A 24,170-nucleotide genomic window follows, 5' to 3' on the forward strand; every position below is an offset into this window, starting at 1 on the left:
TATCTATATCAGTGCCTCGAGGTGTGTGAGGAACACCAGGATTTAATTTTCTGCATGAAAATACAGGGTGGGGGAAGACATAAGGATGCCCCCTTTCTGTTCCATCTTTGGGCAATAAGCTTCCACAACAGCTTGCTGGATGAAGCCCATGACCCGCCTACTCCAGCATACTCTTCTCAGGGTGGCCAACCTCTTCCCCTTGTCAATGAATAGCTGACTGCCCTGTTCTGTTTTTGAGTTTGGTGGGGGACCCAGCCACTAACACAGGGAGGGAGGTCAGGGCAGCCAGAATGGGCAGCAGGGATACAGAACTCTCAACCACCTCAGCCAGCTCAGGGAGGATGGGAGTAGCTTTCCACAACAAAGGGAAACCCAGCCTTATGGAAAGCAACCAGTACCATTCCTGAATAGAGAAAAGGTGCTGTGCAACCTGAAGCAAAGATTTTGGCATAGTAAATTTGCATCAGCAAGGTAGCCACTGGGTGTGAACTGTGCCACTAGCAACGTCAGCTCCCTGCAACCATACCCATAATAATACATATACCTCCTTCCTGTGTATTGTGTATTTTTAGATTGTGAGCCTGAGGACAGGGACACTCTTAGCACTGATTTAATCACATAGCCCATCCTCTCACCTTGTTGCCTCCAGGTAACAGGGCTGTTGTGCCTTGGAAAGACTTCTGCCTATGACCTTCAGTAGCCAGTTGGGAGGAAGTTCTTTCCCTGTTCTTTTCTGAAAACCTCTAAAGAGTAAGATTCCATGGCCTGTCTTTTAGCTATGCAGAGATATCCCTAGTTAGCAGCTTGACTAAAATTGCATAAAATGGCATATGTAAGTTTGGAAATTTGTTTCCTTATCGGCACACGAACTGAATTTAGATTAGGAATTTATCAAGTATTGGGTCACCACAGTTCCAAAGCTCTTTTTATTACTCAAGAGAGCCTTTCACTCAATAAGCTTCCTAAAACCAGTTTGTCAGGTCAAGCATTTATTTATCCTATGCTTCAGTTAAGAAACTGAATTCACAAGAACAACAAGAGTCTTATGGCACCTTAAAGGCTAACATGTTGATTATAGACTAATATTTTGTGGCCCAGAGTCTAATTCATCAGAGGCAGAAGGTACATTTCTTAAGGCTGCATATAAAACATGTATTTAAAACACATGACTTTCCTCAAAGAATCCTGGGAACTGTAGTTTACCCCTCACAGATGTACAAGTTCTAACACCTGCAACAAACTACAATTCCCAGGCTGGGGGGGGGAGCCATGTGCTTTAAATGTATGGTGTGTGTATGCAGCTTAAGGTTACAAAACCTTCTAATTAAGTAAAAACCAACAGATTAACAAAGAAACATTGATACTTAGGAACAGTCTAGTACAGAAGAAAAAAATGACCACCTGTCATCTATAGGTCCCAGCTAAAACTAGCCAAACATACCATTAAGGACCTACAGTCTAACCTGGACAATGACACTTCCTTTTCACAAGCTGTAGGTGATAGGTCACTTACAGCCCACCAGTGGCGTAGCGTGGGTTGTCAGCACCCGGGGCAAGGCAAGTAATTTGCGCCCCCTAACCCGTGGATTTGCGCCCCCTAACCCTAACCCCCAGATGTTGCGCCCGGTGCGGCCGGCCCCACCTGCACCCCCCACGCTACACCACTGCAGCCCACTAATCCAAAATAGCTATTTACCAGCAATAAAAGACCACAAAACAAACACACACAGAGGAACCAGTACCTGCAACAAATCCATATGTCGTCAGGCAGCACTATTACAGGACATCATAATGAGAGCCACAACATCACCTGCTTATCTTCCAATGTGATATATGTCATGTGTTAGAAATCTCCTTCTGCATTCTACATAATAAGTAAAAAAAGGCCAGTCCTTATGGAAAAGAATCAATAGGCATAAATGATATCAGAAATGGGAGTATTCAAAAATCAGTAGAAGTTTTCAGTCTTAACACTCTGCTACATGAACAAAGAAATTTCAATGGAAGGCTCCAATGTAAAATTGCTGAATTCATCAAGTAATTAAATTCTATTCATTTAGATATGACCAGAGACAAATTGCACTTCTTATCTCTGTGCTTATTTTACATACATTCTAGATGTACACTTCTTAAGTAGGTAGGGCAGAGGAAATTAAATGCAGTTTACACACACACACACACACACACACACACACCACAGAAATGGTGAGGTATCTTAACCTCATAGCTAAAGCTCTGGATGACTCTAGTCAAGAGGAAGCACTTTTAAGATTCCACATTTAAAAGTAAGGCTACAGTACAATATTCACTTGCATTGGACTAAGTTTCACTGAAATCAGTGCAACTTACTTCTGCGCAAACATAGTGGATTGTTTAGTTAGTCTTCCACCCAAGTAGTAAGATGGGCAAGAAATGACACATGAAAGGAAAATTAAAAACAGAAATTAAAAAAATGTGTGTGGGTGGGCGTGTAAACCTGTGGGCATTTATACCACAACACCCACATCTTCAAAGAATCACTGCTTATCTAAAGTTGTAAAAGATACTCTGTGGGTAGTTCAACATAACGTTCAAAACATAAACCCACCCAGCATGCAAGCTGTCCCTATAAGAACACAAACCAATGTTCCACCAAATCTTCCGTCATACAACTGTTTTTTAAGAGTGAGATATTGCCATTATTGCCTGTAAATACCAGTTTGTATGCAAACAAACTGCATAATGGTGTATAGCTTTTTAGACAGTTGTTTAGCCACTTAAGCGTAATGGAATTTACTTACAAATTAAATTTCACTTATTTCAGCCTGCCGTTAAGGGCTTGCATGCACTAGCTGTTTGGCAGTTCTCCAAATGATTCTATTTACACCCACTGAAAATTAATTGTCAGAGGCTGTTTTGCATAATGCAATTAGCTTCCATATGATCTCAGCTGTGTTTGAAAAACTTCAACTTCCTGTATCAGTGAGCTGACTTACAAAAATACAGACACAATTCCGGGATATGATCAAGTATCTTATTCTACATTATGTAAGGTTAGCGTGTTATTTTGCACCTATGTTTTGCCAGGAGCTACATGTGGAAAATTGAGGGGTGTGTGTGTGTGTGTGTGAAAACCATTATCTGTTCCTATGAATGTCCTATGCTTAACTCTAATCATAAAAATCCACCTACAGGTCACCCTTTTTCTATTAAAAATATGTCTTTAGAGAAATGTGTGGATTTCTTATCTGGCTCACCAAGTAAAACCCTCATAGCTTTCACATATTATCTATAATAATCTCAAGTTTGCCACTGAATGTGAACTTCAAAGAGTCAGAAAGGCCAGATCCCAAGCAATTGTACCTGTGTGATAGATATGCATATCCCATTCACACTTCATTTAGATGCATTTACATAAAACACTCTGCAAACAAGACTGCACATTCACTAAGGGATTGCAACACCTTGGGGTCAAGGGTGGGGACAGGAAGAATCAGACAATCTGCTGGTTCCCAATTACAAAATGGCTGGGAATGAGAAGTAATGTGTTTTCCCAGTGCTGCCTTAACATGCTCAGACATGACAGCCTTTTCATAGGCAGATACAGGAATAAATAACAACACAAATTTTGGGTGGTTTTATAAAAGGAATTAGACAAATTCATGGACAATAAGGCTATGGGTGGGTACTAGCCTTTTTGGTTATGTTCTACCCTCCAAATACCAGTTGCCAGGAAAGGATTGCACTCAGGTCTTCCTGATGGGTTTCCTAAAGGCATCTGGTTGGCTACTGGGAGAAAAGGTTGCTGAGCCTGGTAGGCCTTTGGTCTGATGCAACAAGACACTTCTTATGTACTTAATTAGTGCCTATTATTATTATTATTATTATTATTATTATTATTATTATTATTACATTACATACAACTCCCTCCTCACAGGCTCTGGACCTGGTGTCTTCCATGGCGACACTAGGGCTCTCCCAGTTTGTTTCGGGCCCCACACATCAAGCAGGCCACACGCTGGATCTGATCTTTGGCGCTGGTATAGATGTGATCATGTTTCCTTCGATGAAGGTGCCATGGTCTGATCACTATGCTATGAAAGCCAGGATTGATGTTCCACCCCCACCCTGCTTAGGTGGTGAGCCGATTTGGGCTCGCCCGCGGAGGCTGATGGACCCTGATAGATTCCGCCAAGCCTTGCGGGACCTTTCTCCCCCTGGCGACTCATTGACTGAGCTTGTTGAGGGCTGGAATACCCAGCTCCTGGCAGCCATCAATGAGATCGCACCTAAGCGCCCTCTGCGACCCCGCAGAAACCGGGCTCCCTGGTTTACTGAGGAGCTCCGGAAAATGAAGCGGGACCTCAGACGGCTAGAGCGAGTATGGCGGGGTGCCCGTGACGGAGCCTCAAGAACATCTTATAGGGTTTTTATGAAAACCTACGAGATGGCAGTGAAGGCCGCTAAGAAGTCCTACTTCTCGGCCTCCATTGCATCCGCTAGCTCTCGCCCGGCACAATTATTTAGTATAATTCGGTCTTTAACGTCCCTCGAAGGACAGCCAAATTTAAATAACAATTCGACACACAGCTGTGAGGCATTTGCGAGCTTTTTTGCGGAGAAGGTCCTGTTGCTCCGCCATGACCTCCCTGCCAATTTGGATACAATAAAGGAACTGGAGGCCCCTCGACTGTCCTCGGGTCCAGTACTGGACCACTTTGACCGGATATCCCCAGCCGATGTGGACAGACTCCTCCGAGCTGGAAAGCCCACCACTTGTCCTCTCGACCCGTGCCCGTCTTGGCTGATTAGAGCATGTCCAGACGAGGTGCGGGCCCCCCTGGGGGATATCATCAATTTGTCCCTTGGCACCGGGACATTCCCAGGGGAACTGAAGGAGGCGGTGGTGCGTCCGCTCTTAAAGAAAACATCATTAAATCCCTTAGATCTATCCAATTACCGCCCAGTTTCGAATCTTCCATTCCTGGGTAAGGTGATTGAGAGAGCGGTTGCTGAACAGCTTGGTAGGTTTCTGGATGAAACATCGGCTCTGGATCCATTCCAGTCCGGCTTCCGCGCTGGTCATGGGACCGAGACGGCTCTGGTCGCCCTAACAGATGATCTTCATAGACAGCTGGATCGAGGCGGGTCGGGGCTGCTGATTCTTCTAGATCTGTCAGCAGCTTTCGACATGGTCGATCACGAACTTCTGGACCACCGCCTCGCCGACGTGGGGATCCAGGGCACAGTCCTTCAATGGCTGCGCTCGTTTCTCTCTGGTCGGGGACAGAGGGTGGCGCTTGGGGGGGAACTGTCATCCCGCCACTCCTTGGTGTGTGGAGTGCCTCAGGGTGCGATTCTCTCCCCGATGCTTTTTAACATCTTTATGCGCCCCCTCGCCCAGCTTGTCCGGAGTTTTGGGCTGGGCTGCCATCAGTATGCTGATGACACCCAACTCTATCTGTTGATGGATGGCCATCCTGACTCGGCCCCAGACACACTGATCAGATGCTTGGAAGCTGTGGCTGGATGGTTACGTGGGAGCCGGTTGAAGTTAAATCCTTCGAAGACAGAGGTCCTCTGGCTGGGACGGGACGATATGGGATTGAGGGGGCAACTCCCATCTCTTGCGGGGGTGCAATTAGTGCCAGCACCGTCCGTCAAGAGTTTGGGTGTAATCTTCGATACCTCCCTCTCTATGGAGGTGCAGATTACAGCTATAACAAAGGCGGCATTTTTTCATCTCCGCCAAGCTAAGCAGTTGGCCCCTTACCTCTCTCGCCCTGACCTAGCCACTGTGATCCATGCGACGGTCACCTCCAGACTGGATTATTGTAACTCGCTCTACGTGGGGCTGCCCTTGAGACTGACCCAGAAACTCCAGCGGGTGCAGAATGCCGCAGCGAGACTCCTTACGGGGTCCTCGCTGCGAGATCACATTCATCCGGTGCTATACCAGCTGCACTGGCTCCCGGTGGAGTACAGGATCAGGTTTAAGGTGCTGGTTTTAACCTTCAAAGCCCTATACGGCCTAGGACCCTCGTATCTACGGGACCGCCTCTCCTGGTATGCCCCACAGAGGAACTTACGGTCCTCAAATAAAAACATCTTGAAGGTCCCAGGCCTCAGAGAGGTTAGGCTGGCCTCAACTAGAGCCAGGGCTTTTTCGACTGCGGCTCCAACCTGGTGGAACGCTCTGTCACAAGAGACAAGGGCCCTGCAGGACTTGACATCTTTCCGCAGGGCCTGCAAGACAGAGCTGTTCCACCAGGCCTTTGGTTAGGGCACAGCCTGACTCCCTCCTTTGGCAATCCTTACAATACTTTAGTTTATGGTTGCCATCAATTCTGATTTTAATTAATTCTTATGATGTTTTTATAATGTTGCACTATTTTAGTGTTGTTAGCCGCCCTGAGCCCGGCCTCGGCTGGGGAGGGCGGGATATAAATAAAATTTATTATTATTATTATTATTATTATTATTATTATTATTATTATTATTATTTTAAATTACTGTTGTTGTGCCATTTGTTTTATTTGTATGATCACACTGGAATTTGTAAGATCATACTGTGGAGGTTGTTTTAATTTTAGTTTACTTTGTAATCTGCTTTGAGCGCACTAGTTTCAAAGGAAGTTTATAAATTGTGGGATAAATAAATCAACAAAATGTTCACAGGTACTCAATAGTTCAAAGAGTGTGATCTCTTAAGAGCATATGTGGTATCTCTGTACAGGTCCAAGGCTCTCTCACTTTTAAAAGGAAGATGCCTAAACACAGAGTTAAGGGGTGGGGAAAGAAACATAAAGATTACCAGCATTACTTCAAGTTCCCATTGTGTTGTAATCAGGTGTCCTAATTTAACTGGCTAGCTGGGATTAATAATAATTTTTTAATTTTTTTATATGGATTTAGTCTAGACAAAAATAGTTTGTGGTTTCATCAGCAGCAAACTTCAGCATTTAGGATTGCTCAACTGTCAGGATGCATTTCAAGGATTTCCTATCATTCATTGCTGTAAGAGGAGTTGTGGGTGGGTGGGGGATGTTCACAACTAGAATCCAAAAACATATATTCAGATAGGGTTGCCATATTTAAAAAAGTAAAAACCAGGACACCCTGAAAGTTGTTGAGTTGTTGTTGTGTTTTAGGGAGAAACCACTGAAACTGTTGACTTGACTTGCCTAAAATAAAGGACAAAGCACCACCTTTTGGAAATTCCCCCCATAAGTCAATTCCACCTTTGAAATCACAGTAATTTCTGGGAAGATCCAGACGTATGGCAGCCCTAATTCAGATGATCTCTTACCAGCGGAATTCCTATAAAATTAGGCTGAGGGATGCAGAACTGTCGTGCTGGATGTCACTCGCTTTTATGAAGCATTTTTAATGCTATGCATTTAAGTCTATTTTAAAATGACAGTAGTTGTCCCAAGGGAAGCCAACATGGTGCCTCCAGAGGTTGTGAACTACGGTTCCCATCATCCCAGCCCACTTCTCATGCTGACTCGGGCTGATGGGAGTTGTAGTCTATAGTATTTGGTGAACAGCATGTTGCCTAGCTCCCTTCAGATTTGAGGAAAAGAGCACAAATGTGATCTAAGCACACACTGTATACAGTGGTACCTCGGGTTACATACGCTTCAGGTTACATACGCTTCAGGTTACAGACTCCGCTAACCCAGAAATATTACCTCGGGTTAAGAACTTTGCTTCAGGATGAGAACAGAAATCATGCTCCAGCGGTGCGGCGGCAGCAGGAGGCCCCATTAGCTAAAGTGGTGCTTCAGGTTAAGAACAGTTTCAGGTTAAGAACGGACCTCCAGAACGAATTAAGTACTTAACCCGAGGTACCACTGTATTTATACCAAATGTTTATTCTCTTTTAGATTATATTTAACATAAAGTGGGATTTGTCAAATATATAAACTGTCCCGTAGAGAGATTCCTACCTACCAAAATAGGACTGGCAATGCACCTACCCACACAGATGCTACAAGGTGCAAGTTTTTCAAGTGTTTGCTCGCAGCACAGATGGCAAAGCCTCAACAAACAACAGCCCCGTATTTATCTGATCCATTCAGCAACCAGATTAGACTTGCTTCAAGTTTTCCCTTTACTTGATTTGCTTTCCAAGCCCCATGATTCATATAGCACAATGCTACCTGAAGTTATATGCACACCAGAATAGTCTATAAAAGGACCAGCTATGTCAAAGTGATTAGCCAGTCACAGAAAAGGAGAGCGATAAGGTATTAGCTAAATTGTAATTTCCTCGAGTAGAATTTGAAACACACCTCGAGATCTTGCTAAGAAAAGGCAGAGGAACATAGGGAAAACTGAAAGGTTATAGTTATTAGTTAAGATTTTAATAATTAGTTAATAGTTAATTAGTTAATAATTATGAGTTTGCTCATTTCTCAGATATTTGCTAAGCTGACTTGAAACAGAAGACAAAATATGTTAACATTGTAGCTTTTTGTTTGTATAATTGTTTTGTATAAACGACTGGCGTCTCCAAAACTTTTTCTCAACTGCTTAGTATTTCAGATTCTGTACAGTTTAGTGACAAAGGTGGGACTAATTTCAACCTAGCTTTTAAACTGCCAATTCTAGTTATTTGCTAAACTGAAGTAATACAGATGTAATCATATACACCTGGGATCTCGAAATGCCGTCTAGTTTAGGGATTCTCCACAATACATGGAGTATCTACGAAATTGAAGCAATCTTGGGGACAAATATACCCTTATTTGGTTATGAATTATCCTGCAAGTCATCTCAAAGCAGCTCACTTTAAACAAAATTCCCAAACTATTTAAAGATTATAACATAATCTCTTAGGTCCTAAGTAGGGCAGATGGGGACAATCCTAACTGCCAGATATGTTACAGCTGACACAATCAAGCCTGGACTCCACCTCCAGACTATTTTTTGAAGAAGAATATGCATTCCTTTTCCCAAGCCAGATTTTGGCTTCCTGTGTCTTCTCCAAGGGACAAAGCTGGGTTGCCTAGCTTGCTTCATGTCCAATTTAAAAAGAAGATCAGACTAAGGGCTAGGTAGAATTAAAATGCAATTTTATTTTTTATCTATCATGTTTTTATGCTTTTATCCTGACCCTTCTCCCAAAGCAGATGTTTTGGGACTACAACTCCCACCATCCCTAGCTAACAAGACCAGTGGTAAGGGATGATGGGAATAGTAGTCCCAAAATATTTTGAGGGTCAAGTTTGGAGATGCCTGTCCCAAAGGATCCCAAGGTGGCAAACAAGCAATAAAACAAGAAAAGGGCAATTAAAAACATCTTTAAAAACCCCCTCAGTGCAGGTGCAGACTGTAAAAAATCCCAATACTGATGCAGCCGTTAACTGATGGACATGCATAAGCCCTAGAAATCCCTACCCAGCCACTTCAGACACAATTGTTCAGAGTAGGCAGCTGGGTTCTTCTTGAAACTAAAACCTGCTTTTTCTCCTTTTCAAGTAGCAGCATATGTGCTTGCGGACAAATTGCAAATGGAGAACTGAGCTTTGTGTTCTGTAAACATTTCGGGGCCCATCACTTTATGGGAATAATATGTGGGACAGTAGACTTTGGCTACTGAAGTATTTAATGGGGAACCAGTAGCCCTCCATATATTCTTGGACTACAACTCCTATTGTACCTGACCATTGGTCATGCTGGCTGGGGGCTGGAGGGCCACAGATTCCCCATATGTAGTCCAACCTGAATATTTAGTAAATCAACTCAGATAGTGCCAATTGCTATAAGCCTCCAGTGACCTCCTTACAAAAGGACACTAACTCTGTTGCAGCCTGTAAACTTTTCAACATTCAGAGAAGTCAGGTGGGTGTAATAATTGTGCACTGGGTGCATCAAGGACTCCATGAGCCATGTTTGTCAGGGTACACATTTTAAAATAATATTGGATCACTAATGTTTCAGAAAACTGGGTCCCTCTTCTCTTCCAAAATGGCACAGGTATATCCCTGGGATCAATTATCCTTCCTTTCATGTATTTTCTTCCTTTAATTCCCCCCCCCTCTTTTTTTTAAGATAACTGCCCCTGAACTCTTAATATCCTATACTTCAGAGGAAAGCAACTTGTAGAGTACACACATTCCAGAAAACTACACTAGCAATGCAAGACCGGCACTGTTCCAACAACTGGAGTCATTTGGAGCCAACCCCCTCCCACCCTCTACATATTTGAACTCTGATATCACTGGACTATTCCCTATGTAATCATGCCACCACCAGAAACCCTGCTTGCTCTCCCTTACCATGAATATTCAAAGGAACTGCTTGAGCTATAATTGTGGACGCAAAGCAAAGTTTATAACTGCTAGAGTTGGCGAATTGTAGAAATTAATAAATGATAGAATTTAGATAATATTTGGAGTACTAAAAGGAAGATGCCAGGCCAGGGCCTCACCTGAGATAGAAGTCCTGAAGAATGAAAAAAAGGTGCTGGAAACAAGTCATTAACCAAACTGGGACAGCTGGGACAGAAGCACAATAACCTGGTTGATTGAATCCATCAACCAGGTAGGAAGCTCTGCTGGTGAGGAGAGGAAGCTGCCAAGGTGATGGGGAGGATGTGATGTCACATTAGAAAAATACTGTCCTTTTAAAATCAGAGGTCTGGATAAGGTGGGCAAGCAGACAGATGGGGAGCTGCTGCTTGGAGCAGGAGTACTTAGGAAGAAGAAAGGAAGTGGGCAGAACTCCATAAGCTGCTGTGAAGGGCAGAATCCTCTTGCGCAGGCTGGGACAGATGCATAGAGAGGGTATGCAGGATGCCTTGCACTGCTGTGGAAAACAAGACCCTATTAACATGCAATGCTCCAAACTCCAAAGTAGACCAGGTGCAAATATGTGTACAATAAACCATATTTCTTAAAGATACTAGTCTCCACTTTGTCCTGATTTCCCAATGGAAACACAATTCTGGCTGAGCACCTGGACCCCCTGGGATCTTGCTACTGCTTGGTAGAGATTGGGGGTGGCGCACAGTCTAGGCAGCAACATTTTTTAAAGTGTGCCTAGCTTTATGTTCTGGGCTCTTATCTATTCAGTGAACTCCATTGTAAATACATACAGTGGAACCTCTACTCATGACCACAATCTGTTCTGGAGGCAGTCCAGAAGTCGAAATGGGTCACTGGGAGAGGCGCCGTTGTGCGCAGGCGCAGGTGGTGATTGCCCGCTTCTGCGCATGTGCAGACGGCGATCACCGCTCCTGTGCATGCGTGAACAGTGGCAAACCCGCTGTCTGAGCGGAGGCGGACATAAGAAGAGATTTGACTGTAAGTCCCAGTTTAGCATTAGATGCATCTACTTCACGCTGTTCACCTCTCAACAAGGCATCTGTATCATATTGTTTTTTGTTTTGTCTGGCAAGCCTGTAGGGAGCATGTGTTGATGAGCAACTACAGAAATCCAGTAACAAAATAGCTAGGACTCATAAGCACTTTGGTCTTTGCCTCATTATGTATCCTAACAAAACAGAAATTATGCAAGAACACAGTATAGTCTCTCTCCCACCCACATCAGCGCCTAAGGGGCATTCTCAGCATCCTATGGAACATGCCAACCTAGGGAGAGCCTGATCTAGGCTGTGATAACTTCTCCATTACATTACAGTAGGAGACACTTAGAAGCTATGCAAGTCCACCACACCTTTTAAAAATCTTCAACAGTTTTTGGACATTTAATCTACATAAGGGAACAAACAAGAAAATTATTCTTGGCAGAACTGAAAATTACACTAAAGAAAGAAGCTGCAATAGATACACGGATACTGTAGGTAAAATAACATACTAGGTAGAGATGACAAAATAAAGGCCTATTTGCACCCCAAAAGCATTTATGCAGCTATAGTCTACATCCACTGTTAGAGGTATGCAGCTGAATGGCAGTTGCGAGGAGAGAGCTGTTGCACTGCTTCCCAGCTTCCCACAGGCATCTGTTCGGCCACTGTGAGGACAGGGTGACATGCAGTATGATCACATCTTATGCACATTTAACTTGTGCAATCTCAACCAAACCCAGTTGAAGGCAGGCTGGTTGAAATTGTGCAGTTAAATCCAAGCAAAGTGGAGAACTAAAAAGCTCATTTTGTGCTGGGTCCACTTTGGGTTACCTGGTGCAGAAAGAGCTTTTAAGCTCTCCCCCTTGCTTGGGGGGCACTCAGTGCTCCAGTTCTGGGATGTTCTTGCAAAATCTCCTAAGCACCTGACATGTGACTTCTTTGGTTTTTGAATTTAACCTCCTTCAGCTTCCTCCAATGTTCTGATGGCAACCCTTCTTTTTTTTAAAAAAAAAGAATTAAGAGGCTTGTGCAGAGTGAAAAGCAGCACAGCTGCTCCCCTGCAGCAATGCTATCCTTTCTACCCCCTCCAAAAGCAACACATGGACTTGAGTATCACACTATTAGCACAATAGACTGCACTTTGAGAAAGAATATGGCTGGGCAGCACTCAACTTGATAAAGTACATTCCAGTCAGGGCTTAAAGAACAAGAGTCAGATGCATCTTCTGGTAGATTCTTTTGCAACTGACTAACCTTATTCCCTGCATCCCCAAGTAAGAGGTGTATTTGCTTTGGATGAAATACCCCCTTTAAGCAGAGCAAAGTAAACCCTCTGTTTCACATTGTGAAATCTTAAGGGTTTTGACAGCTTTTACACTGCATATGAATCGGTCTTTTGTTTCAGCAGTTAATACAAAAGCTGGCTCCTGGGGCCATATCACAAAGCACAAGTATGTCTGTATGTGCCTTCTCCATTCCATAGAATAAAATGGCTAGGATGTGCCAGCAAACAGGAATACTACTGAGAAAACAAAAGCAAGAGTCAGATACGTGCAAACATGCCAGTCTAACCAAGTAACAGCTACAGGGACTGTGTGATGTAGCTAACAATGTAAGGATGTACTTACTGAAGAAGAATAAAGGAAAAGGGTGGGGGAACAGGATTGTTTTACGTTAGCAAAAGCAGCAGCAAGAGGAGGAACACACATTGATTGCATGTTACCTTGAGATTTGAGATAAATACAAAATGTGCTTCCTTCTTTGCCCATAGCACACATATGTAATTCTGGTAAGCAATGTAGCCTAAAGTCAGGTGTTGGGAACCTTTGGCATTCCTGGCGTTTCTGAACTAAAATTCCCATAATCCCTGGCCATTGGCCATGCTTACTGGAGCTGATGGGAGCTGCAGTTCAGCAGCATCTGAAGCGTCAAAGGTTCTCCACACCTGCCTTAAGCCTATTCCTACTGGAATTTGACAAGAGTAAAAGGTGGGGGCCTTATGATCAATAAATTGAAATAAAAACTTGGAGTACACAGAGGTTAGAAACAAAACTGTTTACAATTGGTTAATTTAAGAAAGGTTTTGATAGTTGCTTCCATCATATCACAGGTAATTAATTCCTTGCTAATTTAAGTTTTGTGTAGGCAAATACTGTAAGATTGTAACAAATTCCTAAATGAAATAGTAACCAATACCTATCCAGCAACTTAGCTTCCCACACAATTCCCCCAAACAGGTGTGGATGCTATATTAGCATAAGCACACACATTAAAATTACCGGGTGGTGAAAAAGCCTTGGGGAGGTGGGGGCAAAGATGAGCAATAGTGATTCATCATCTGTTTTGGATACACCATCTGTGTTTGTATGTGAGCTTTCAGAAAATGTTTTTTTATTTATATAACAGTTCTGACAGAGGTTTTAGTCCTGTTGCTTTTGCTTGACAGATGTGAAAGATGAGACCTGGAGGACCCACTTAGCTCAATTTAACTGATTCCTATGTTAGGGGCCAGGGGCCAGAGCTACTTGATAAAGAGCAGATTGTTTGCTGTAAAAGATACTGGGAGTGCCCCCCTTAAAATTGTAGGTGCAGCGGTGAGGACCACAGCAGGGAGCAAAGCCCCTGTCCACCCACTTCACTGTCTCAGTCCAGCTTGGTGGTAATGGAGGGGGTTGCACCAGCTATTTGTAATATATATATATATATAAAGATATTCTACACTTAAAAGAATACTATAGTAAAAGCATCATTGCAATTCAGGAAGCTTTTAGAAGCTACCCCCCTCTCCACACACACATAACAACTAAGCATACAAGGAGTTAACACCACAATCACAGCCCACTTCTAAAGAAAGTTCACTTTAAGGTTTCACCCATCAATACAAAGACAGCTGCTTTTGGCTGCTATCACATGACAACAGCTTTGAATGTAGCCAAGTCATCCAAGCACAAAAGAAGTGTCATTCTAACAAGACATCTGTGCAAAGAGTCAGACAATCCTAACTGCAGCATTTCAAAATAATCCAGCAGTATTCTTTGCATGTACTCTGTGGTCTCACAAGTAAACTATTACAGTCATACCTCGGGTTGAATGTGCTTCAGGTTGAGCGCTTTCGGGTTGCGCTCCGAAGCAACCCGGAAGTAACGTGCTCCATTACTTCCGGGTTGCTGCGGAGCGCATGCGCAGATGCTCAAAATGACATCACGTGCATGCACAGAAGCGGCAAAACACGACCCGCGCACACGCACCATTGCACCTTACGTTCCATTCAGGATGCGAACGGGGCTCCGGAATGGATCCCGTTCGCATCCTGAGGTACCACTGTAAGAAAGATCCCAAAACCAGCAAAATTGATATGATCACATTACTAATATATTGTATCTGACACACAGCCACCCACACAGAACGCAACTGTAAGATGATATTTGTTACTACTGTTGCTGCCCTTCCTCCTCAATAATGGTCCTACCAACTTTAATGGAGAACATCAGTAGTCTTACCTTTATCTGGTTCACAGCTGTAAGCTGCAGGACAACTGAGGTAAGCTACCTCACAGAAGAAATTAAGTTTTGTACTTTTTCAGTCTTATAGGCTGGTTAAGCTGTTCTGACCTGAAAAGAGTCTTCTGCGAAAAGACCCTTGGGTCAATTGAAGTTGATCTCCAGTATCTGAGAGAGAGGTTCACAACTTGATTTCTGTGAAGAGATGAGCAACCACAACCTTCTCCTAGTTTTCAGTTGAGATATAGGAGAAAAATGCAGCTAAAAATACACACACTAATGTTATTTTTCCATGTCAGCAATTAACACAGTTGCCAGCGGACCTTTTTACTGTTGTAAACAGAGAAGAGAGAGCTCCATGAGCAAAGGGAAAGGCTAAAACTGGATTGCGACCCCAGCTGCACTGTCTGCCAAAGGTCGCTCAGCCAAGCCAAGTCCCTCTGCCCATGCAGCATTCCCACAAGGTAATGGAAAGCTTTGGCAAAAGATGGCCAGCAGTGCCTGGCTCATGTTGATGTTAATTCACAAATGAAAGATTTCAAGCTGCTATAATGGTGGGGGAAGGGAGGAGAGTTGATAGGCTCCTCCAAATAATGTTTTGGAGCATTCATCCAGATTTGCTTGCATAAAGCTTTTGCAGAGGTTAGACCAGGAGGCTTCCTCAACCTTGGCCCTCCAGATGTTTTTGGCCTACAACTTCCATGCTCCCTAGCTAGCAGGACCAACGGTCAGGGATGATGGGAATTGTAGTCTCAAAACATCTGGAGGGCCGAGGGTGAGGAAGCCTGGGTTAGACTATGTGTGGTCTTCAATGAGAATTTCTTCTGATTTGTCTGTTATACAACAATGAGCTCTCATCTTGATTTCTTCTGCTATGTTTAGATGTCTTGTTAATCATTTGTTCACACCACACTTTTTAATGCATTTCTTCAATGTTTTCTGAACCACAAAACATCTGTTTGTTTGTTCATTATTATTATTATTCTAAAGTGGATTTGTTGTGCTAGAGACAGAGGCATTTAAACCACTTAAACTGCACAAACTGAAATTTCCAGTATGTGCTTGAAACTCTCCTGAAAAACACTGGTGGTATGGTGGTAACCAAAGACCAGGTATCTGATATTTACAATTAGCTTAAGCATGGAGGAAGAGTTCCTTTTTGCACGTGACAACAACTGTGTAAAAAAGGCTGCTTGATAACCAGTGATTAGAGAACAAGCAAAGCACTGTGGGAAAACAGGATGCTGGACCTGATAGACTTTTATTCTGTTCCAGCAGTACTGTTCTCATGTCCTTATGAGCAGCTTGGCAGGGTGAGGATATATGTGGCACCCATACATATCTAGATCAGCCACCATAGATCCTCATTATAGCTAAACAGTGGCAAAAGTTCCCTCCAGTTCTGTACCACCAAGCAAACAGTGAATCCTAGCCAAAGGAAACTCTTTTGAAGAGCTCAAACAAGAGGAGGAAATACTCTGGCAAGATAACTCCTTATTACCACACTGCACTGTTTTAGTTATATAGCTTTCACTGCTGCTGCTAGGGAAGGTTAAACACAGAAAAGGAAGTCCACCCAGTTTTCAAGCCGTATTAATAAGTTCCATGCAGATTTCCACACGGTCTGTGCCAAAAATCCACGGATGTTACATAAGAACGCTAAGTGCCCTGTATTTATTTTTCTTTGTTTTTCCAGATCTGGAATGAGCTCATATTGTTGGCTAGAAAAGAAGTGTTAGCTTTGAATCAGGAGGTCCACCAAAGTTCAAAAATGTGTTTTAAATTGATTTTTAAAAAATGCTTTTCTTTTCTGGGTTAGGAAGCAAAATCACCTACTTGTCCTGAAAATAGAAAACAATGAGGAGAAGGATTTAATTTTCAGCCTTGTGAGACCAGACAGCTGCTGGGAGAAGGCAGTGGGGAAAATAATGATGAACCAGCTGAAAAATCACATAAAAATGTAGCAAAAATGGGAAATATCTGACAACAAATTCACTATTTTTTTAAATAAAAAAGAAAAGGGGCAGCCAGGGGCTAAACCTCAGTGGATGCTGTTCTACACGAAGCCTGCATTTTCAAATTTGCCCTGGCTTGCAGACACATTTTTCAAGCACCTTATCTTTCCCTCTCCTCACATGCAAAAGCCAACTGATCTTGTGTTATGAAATACAACTGGTGATGAGCTGTTGGTAAAATATGCATGCAAGTTATGTATTTGAGTAATACTTTTGTTTCCTTGGCACACACACACTTAACTTTCATTAGTGATCCCCTTGCCACTTCATTTCACAATAATACTCCTACCTACATCAACTAAGCGATGAACTACAGACATGTTCTAGGAGTCTGTTCAGCACCTGGGCATGTAACTGCCTGGAAACCCCATGTGCACACAGACTTGAGTTCCATGATGGAAGTAAGGCAAAATATAAAAGAAGAATAAAATAATAAACAACACCCCTTGGTATTTTATCCTGTGAACTGACCTGAGATCTTGTAATGAAGGGTGGTATGGAAGTCTAATAAATAAATAAATAAATAAATAATAATAATAATAATAATAATAATAATAATAATACATCCCTCCATTTGGCGAACTATGTAGTGATTCCTATTCTCTCCTACTTCTACTTTTCCAATTCCTCATCCACAAGAGCACCCCTTCTCCTATTCCATCACTGCTAAGCTTACTCAGGAGTCTTTGATGGCAGAAATTGTCAACAGCTTTTTGAAAGTCCAAGTAATTTCCCTATTTGCCTCTTTTTTGATACACTAAAACGGAACACCCAGCCTAGCTTAATCTAGCCTTTCCTTTTTGCGTATCTGCGTGTGAGTGAATGTGCTCTGTGTGAATGCTGACTTTCTTGGCATTTCCACCAACACATTAATGCGATGATTAAAGACATTCCTACTTACTTTGCCTGTCTCCATATTCATTCACCAATTTTGAAACAGTGGATTTCTACTAATTATCAGTCTACAGTTCCAATCATCCTTTCTACTACATTTCTTCAAGTGTCATAGCTATGAAAAATCAGCAGAAATGTTCTGGCACCACCTAGAAGGTGCAGCACAGCTATGATAAAGAAGGTTGTACTTATCACTGCACAAAGAATGTGAAATACGCTTTCTCATTCAGTCATAGAGTTACAATGCAGGAAGGAAACTAAGCATGTTTGTTAAAGCAACAGATGATTTCTAAGATATTTAAAGGCTAATGGTAGCCTTAATAGGAGGCCTATAGTATTTTAATGGTTTTCAGCAACTCCAGAAAATCTTGATGAAGGAGGTCTAAGAAACAGCTTCAACACTGAGCAGATTATGCAGATAAAGAGGCTGGACTTTAGCGTACCTCATAATGTTTCAGTTGATAATTTTTTACAATCCATACACAGGCGTTAGGCTTTTCCAGAAGGTCGAACTCTATTTTTTATGCATACCATTTGTAAATTACTCAGTTGTTGCACAGAAACCACACATCTTTCACCAGAAGCGTAACGTCTATGCAGGCAATTGTGGTTGACATCTGTCCATCTCAAGGGAGTGTGCCTCCAGGGGTGCATTAGAGGCACCAAAGTGACCTTTCTGGGGCTAAAGCCTAGGTGGTGTGTATGGAAATCTTAGGTAGCCCAGACGACAAGACTCGCCCCCCTCTTGGCCTCACTGATGTGATCCAATGGAAAACACCAGCATTTGGCACCAGCTTGGCTGCAGGGGTTGCCGGAAAGAGGTGTACAAGGTACCATCCAACCATCTTAGCCACTCCAGATTTGGGTAGGGTTTATGCAACTAGTGTTGAGGCACCATCCAGAGCAGATTCTGGGTGCACAGAGAGAAAGAGCAAATCCCACTGACAGAATGGAATGCAGCTGGTGCAGCACTAGATAAAACCATTTAGGATTGGAGTTTTATCAGAAATGCCACTCTGCATACATAGGCTACTGATAGTTAATATGGTTTTAAACAGCATCAAATTGCAAAGCTCCCATATTTGTGCCTTATTGCAGTGACCATCATCCACAACAACTGAAAATGAATAGCTCCAGGGGATGTCTGAAGCAGTTTCCCCATTTCTCACTCACTCATTGCAAAAGCCTTAGGCTTACAATAACACAACAAAAAATAACACAAAAAGCTGCTAACAGACAACCTCCATGAAAAAGAAGATAGCAGCTCAGTCCATAAAAAGGGGACAGTTACTAAAAGCCTGAGAGAATTTGACAGACTTCACCTGCTGCCTCACTAGTTAAACAGGCAAGGGAGGAGAGTTCCATAATCTGAATACCACCAGTGAAAAGGCCCCCTATCCAGTAACCACACCCCTAGGCTGGAGCACCTGGAGAAGGTATTTCCTGGGAGGTAGGTTCATGTTGGAGAAGACATTCCTTTAGATAGCACAACTTTTCTCCATGGAGCCATTTTCTTGGGATTCTCTCATCAATTTCTGCTCCTCCTTTTCTGTCCCTAAGGACAGCTAAGAATGATCACCTTATTTGCTAGAACGCAAACAGACTTTAAAGGAAGGGGAGCAAACAGCTGCAACACAGTTCCTCTTCTACAGAAAAACTACCTTTTCCATTCACTACCTGCATGAAAATTATCTCCTCCATTCATTGCATGTGAACTAGAGAAGATCACACTATTGTATCTTAATCAGACCAGTGGTGTAGCTAGCTGCTTGGGTGCCCAGGGTAGTACGTGTGCCATGCACAGGGGATGGGGCGATGTACCTATGGGACACGGCAAGGTGTGCTGGAATCCCAGTGCCCACATTCAGTGTTGCTTTTTCGAGCAACATAGGGCCTGCAGGGAGTCCGAGCCACCGCGTCACTCCCAGGAGAGCTGCGTGGCTCAGGCATGCTGCAGGCCCTGCGCTAAGTGCTGCACCCGCGGTGTGGCTCCCGGTGCACCCCACCCCTTCCTAGCTACATCTCTGAATCAAACTATGCATAACTTTCCTCCCAAGTCTAACATGTGGTAGGGTCATTCTTTGAAACAATTGCCTGGATAATCCATTAGCAGTAGCCCCTGTCCAATAGGTTCCATTCAGATTTCAGAATTATGCCTCAAGTCTGATGGTATTCTCAGGATAACACCCTGTTGAAATACAGTCAGCACCTTTGCTGTACCAGAGCCCGTTGAATTTCAGAATTCACAGTAAACAGACTGATCTGTGCCTTACTTGAAGATAGTGGATATGGATTGATATAACTGCATTTATTTCTTAAATAAACATATGATTCAAGAGACAGATTCATTTGTAATCTTATAGAAAAAACACACTATGAAACACCCACTTTCCTGATTATACAAAATTGGTATAGTAACCATTTTTTGGTCTTTAGGGCTGACAAACTAAGCAAAAAGCACACCTAGTCACTATCTCAGAGAACCTTGCCACCATTAAAGCTCGTAAGAACTAAACCCTTCCCCTGTTCTGAGTGGCCACTTACGGTAAGTTATGATAATCCATCTTGGCTCAAGTTCTCAACAATAGAGATCTATCAAAAGTGTTTATGTAATTTGTATAACTTTCCCACAGTTATTTTTGAATGGGGTGATGATTACTATGGAGGTACAAAGCATTCTTACTGCTTTGCCATAAAAATATTTTAAGGCAGTATCTAAGATTGTGAAAGAGGACACAGCTTCCCTTGAGTTGTCTGGCTAACATCAGGGAGAGAGCAAAAGTGAATTATTTTACCATTCACAGCTATGTGAAATATCTTCGTAATTTTTTAAAATAAACCTATTCGTTTTAAAAAAATGCAAAAACGTATAACATTTTATTAGAAAGTGACAATTGGATGCACAATAAATGAGTTCTCAGATTTAGAAAGCTATTTCAACAACTGATTTATTTGAATACTTTCTGTAAACATATAAATGCTAACGTGTTCTGTTGATTTAAGCATTTGCTTTCCTGTTAGTTTTTTAAAGCAGCACAAACTTGACCGGATGTGTTATTTACATTTCCCATGTCTTTTAAAGCATGTTTCACATACCACATAAGAGTTTCCTACTCCTATAGCAGTGAACTTTATTTGTGACTTTAGTATAGAAAAGGAAAAGCAACAATTGTGTGATAGCTCAGTTGGCAGAGCATAAGACTCTAAATTTCAAGGTTGTGGTTTCGAGCCCCACATTGGGCGAAAGATCCCTGCATTGCAGGGGGTTGAACTACTAGATGATGCTTGTGGTCCCTTCCAACTCTACAATTCTATGTTTCTAAGCCTTAGTAGCAGCAGCTGTAGTAGAAAGAAGCAGAAAACTGCTGCATTAAAAACAGATGCTTAGAAAACGTGATTATGCACACACACACACCCCACTGCTGATGGCAAGAAGTTTCTGGGGCAGCACTGCTTAGGTTGGCTTTCTTTGAAGGCGGCACTCAAGACTTAGGACATTTTTAAAATACTTCGTTTGTTGACAAAAAGAGTAAGTGGAAGCCAGCAAGCAACATGTGCACTCCTACACACCAAAGAGACACTCAACACCAAAGATGCTGCCAGCCTCCAGCTAACTCTTGGCCATTTCTCTGTTTCCAAAACTCCTTTTTTTGTCCTCATACCCACTCCACACCCACACCCACACCACTTCATACAATTGCGCTCCTCCTAGCTGGGGTAGGAGGAAGGTTTGTCATCTTCAAAGTTCTCACTTGAGCATTTTGAACAGGAGAGCTATTAGTTCTCCAATGTATTTGTAAGATTTCATACCTGACCTTCACCATAAAATCCCAGGGCAGGTTATAAAAATAACAAGCACTTTCTCTAACAAAGGAATGCCCAGACAGCTACCGAAACGATCAAGCTTACAGCTTTATAGCTAATTTACAAGTGGCAAATTTTCTTTGTATCAGATGGGCTCTGATCTTGCTTTTCTTAACTACTAAGAAACTGCTCTCTCTAACACATTCCAAGGAAGACAAATATACTTGTATTTTTATTTAATGAAACTGTGTAAACACTCCTAAACCCTGTAACTTCCTGCAAGCTGTTGGAAGATTTCCTTAAGTATAGAAGAACCCATCTTTGTTTATACTCTAGGGCTGCAGCAACCATGAAAGCGAGCCCTGCCTTCCGAGGTTACAAGTTCTTTTGTCCAAAGCAGAGGAAATCTGGACTACCACAAATACAGTCACAGAACAGAGCCATTAAAAACTCTGAAGGAACACCTTACTTCGGAAATTCCTGATCTTACCTGAATTCAGCATTGACCCCAGAGAGAAAAGGCAGTTAAAGTTAAAGCTACGACAGAGGAAAAGTTGATTGTGCCACTCATTTATGAAGCAGCATAGCTGTTGCAATCGCTATTATCATCTCCACATATTCAAGTGTCAGTAAATCCTGGAAATATCAGTTCACATTGGTCCACCATTTGCATGCATCTTTACAGCAAACCCCCAAAATTGTGGATGTGTCTTCCTGAATTGTCCTGAGTGTAAAAATTAGCAAATGAAGTAGCCATGAGACAAAGACTAGTAGATAGAATGTATACATAAATCCTTCCAGCCTTTGAACTAGATTCTTAAGTGGCACAGACTTTGTCCCTCACAAGGTAGCAAGAGCAACACACACACACACACTTTTGGACTGACATAGCAGGCTGACAGCAAGGTCTACCCAGAAACAAAGACTGTTGTTGTTCCTGACTACCTCCTTTTAGATGGTAAAGCAGCATGAAGAATACCAGCTACTGTTACTTCTCAGAAGTCAGAACCTCTCAGACTCTACCAAGGGCCCTTCCAAATGAGATGTTTACAGTGCTATAGTCGCTATTGTTTGAATGGGGTTTTTTTGGAGCAAAACTGTAGTGGACTTTCAACACTCATCACATGCCACTGTTTTCTGGAAGGTCAGTGCACTTTATTCCAATATACACCAGTAACTGAATATGGTCAGATTGAGATCAAAAAGTAGCAACCTGTCATCTGTTGAATTTTAAGTCTCTCCAGAGTTGTCCAATATGAAAGCATGATCAGAAAATGTAAATCAAGTCAAATTGTAGGGATTGGCACCAGCCAAGTACAGCAGAGGAGCAGGGATATATTCCTACTTAATCTTAAGACACCACTTGTACACCTTTTTGAAAGCAAAATCCTTTTAAGTTCACATTGATCAAGTTAGATGGTATCTTGCTAAAGATTCATGCCCATTCTGCACTTTGTACTTTTGCATTTAAATATTTACTTCAATTATCTTAAAGAAGGGTTAATTGATTCTTGCTGTTCCAGTTCTTTTTATGTAGTCTTTATTTATGCATTTTGAACAGTAAACACAGATAAACTAACTCAAAGGAACCCCTATTCTTGCTCCCTTACCATTCATTCAATGTGTACCTGTATATCATTCACACAGAGGTAAGCTATTTCACAAATCATGTGTATATATTAAGATCAACTGTAGGTATTATATAATATCATGTTAATTGTTTCCACAGATTATGCCAGAAATTGCCAAGTGCTGAAGGCGGTGTCCTCATCCTGTTGTTTCTGATATGCTGAATAAAAATATACCACGTTTCCTCAAAATAGTCTTTGTTTGGTTTTGTTTTTTTTAGAGCCTTAAGTTGCTTGGATAGTTTTTCCATGAGTGCAGTGTTCTAGATCTTATTTTATCATTCCTCAAGGGTCAAATCAGCAGCTACCTTCCAATTTTGAGCTAAAATTTGCCATCATTAAAAAGGGATTTACATTTGAACTGTAAAACTAATACCTTTATCTATTACTAAACTCCAAAAACCTTGAACATTCTCACAGCTCCACTACATGTGCTAATAAGACTCCTCCAATATAATGGGTTGGATTGACGGTTTATTTTGTAGCCTCTGAGAGGTGAAAGATGCCACCAATCTTAATACAGTGGTACCTCGTGTTACATACGCTTCAGGTTACATACGCTTCAGGTTATAGACTCTGCTAACCCAGAAATAGTGCTTCAGGTTAAGAACTTTGCTTCAGGATAAGAACAGAAATCGTGCTCCGGCGGCGCAGCGGCAGCAGGAGGCCCCATTAGCTAAAGTGGTGCTTCAGGTTAAGAACAGTTTCAGGTTAAGAACAGACCTCCAGAACGAATTAAGTACTTAACCCGAGGTACCACCGTATTTTCTTTTATCTTGTTGATACAGGCTAAAATGGCCATTTCTCCCAAAGTTTATGCCATTTAGTTGGCTCAATATTACAGTTCAAATGTGATTCCCATAGTGGTTTTAAATACTCTATCTTATCCATCACTGCGTTACAGAATAATTTTATAGCTATGTGATAGCAAAATAATATGCCTGGTCCAAAAAAATTAATAATAAGACACACTTCTATCTCATGCCATTGATACCAATAATACCAGTTTCCACATTTTGGCTCCAGTATTTGG

The 24,170-nt window shown here is 42.2% G+C and overlaps 1 protein-coding gene across 3 annotated transcripts in view; it reads right to left on the reverse strand.

The window, feature by feature from the left end:
- Positions 1-24,170, reverse strand: part of LOC309526777 (rho GTPase-activating protein 7-like) — a 107,044-nt gene that overhangs the window by 28,914 nt on the left and 53,960 nt on the right. The gene's annotated exons all lie outside the window — the stretch shown is intronic.

This window comes from Podarcis vaucheri (assembly GCF_965113315.1).
Source record: "Podarcis vaucheri genome assembly, chromosome: 2".
NCBI lineage: Eukaryota > Metazoa > Chordata > Lepidosauria > Squamata > Lacertidae > Podarcis > Podarcis vaucheri.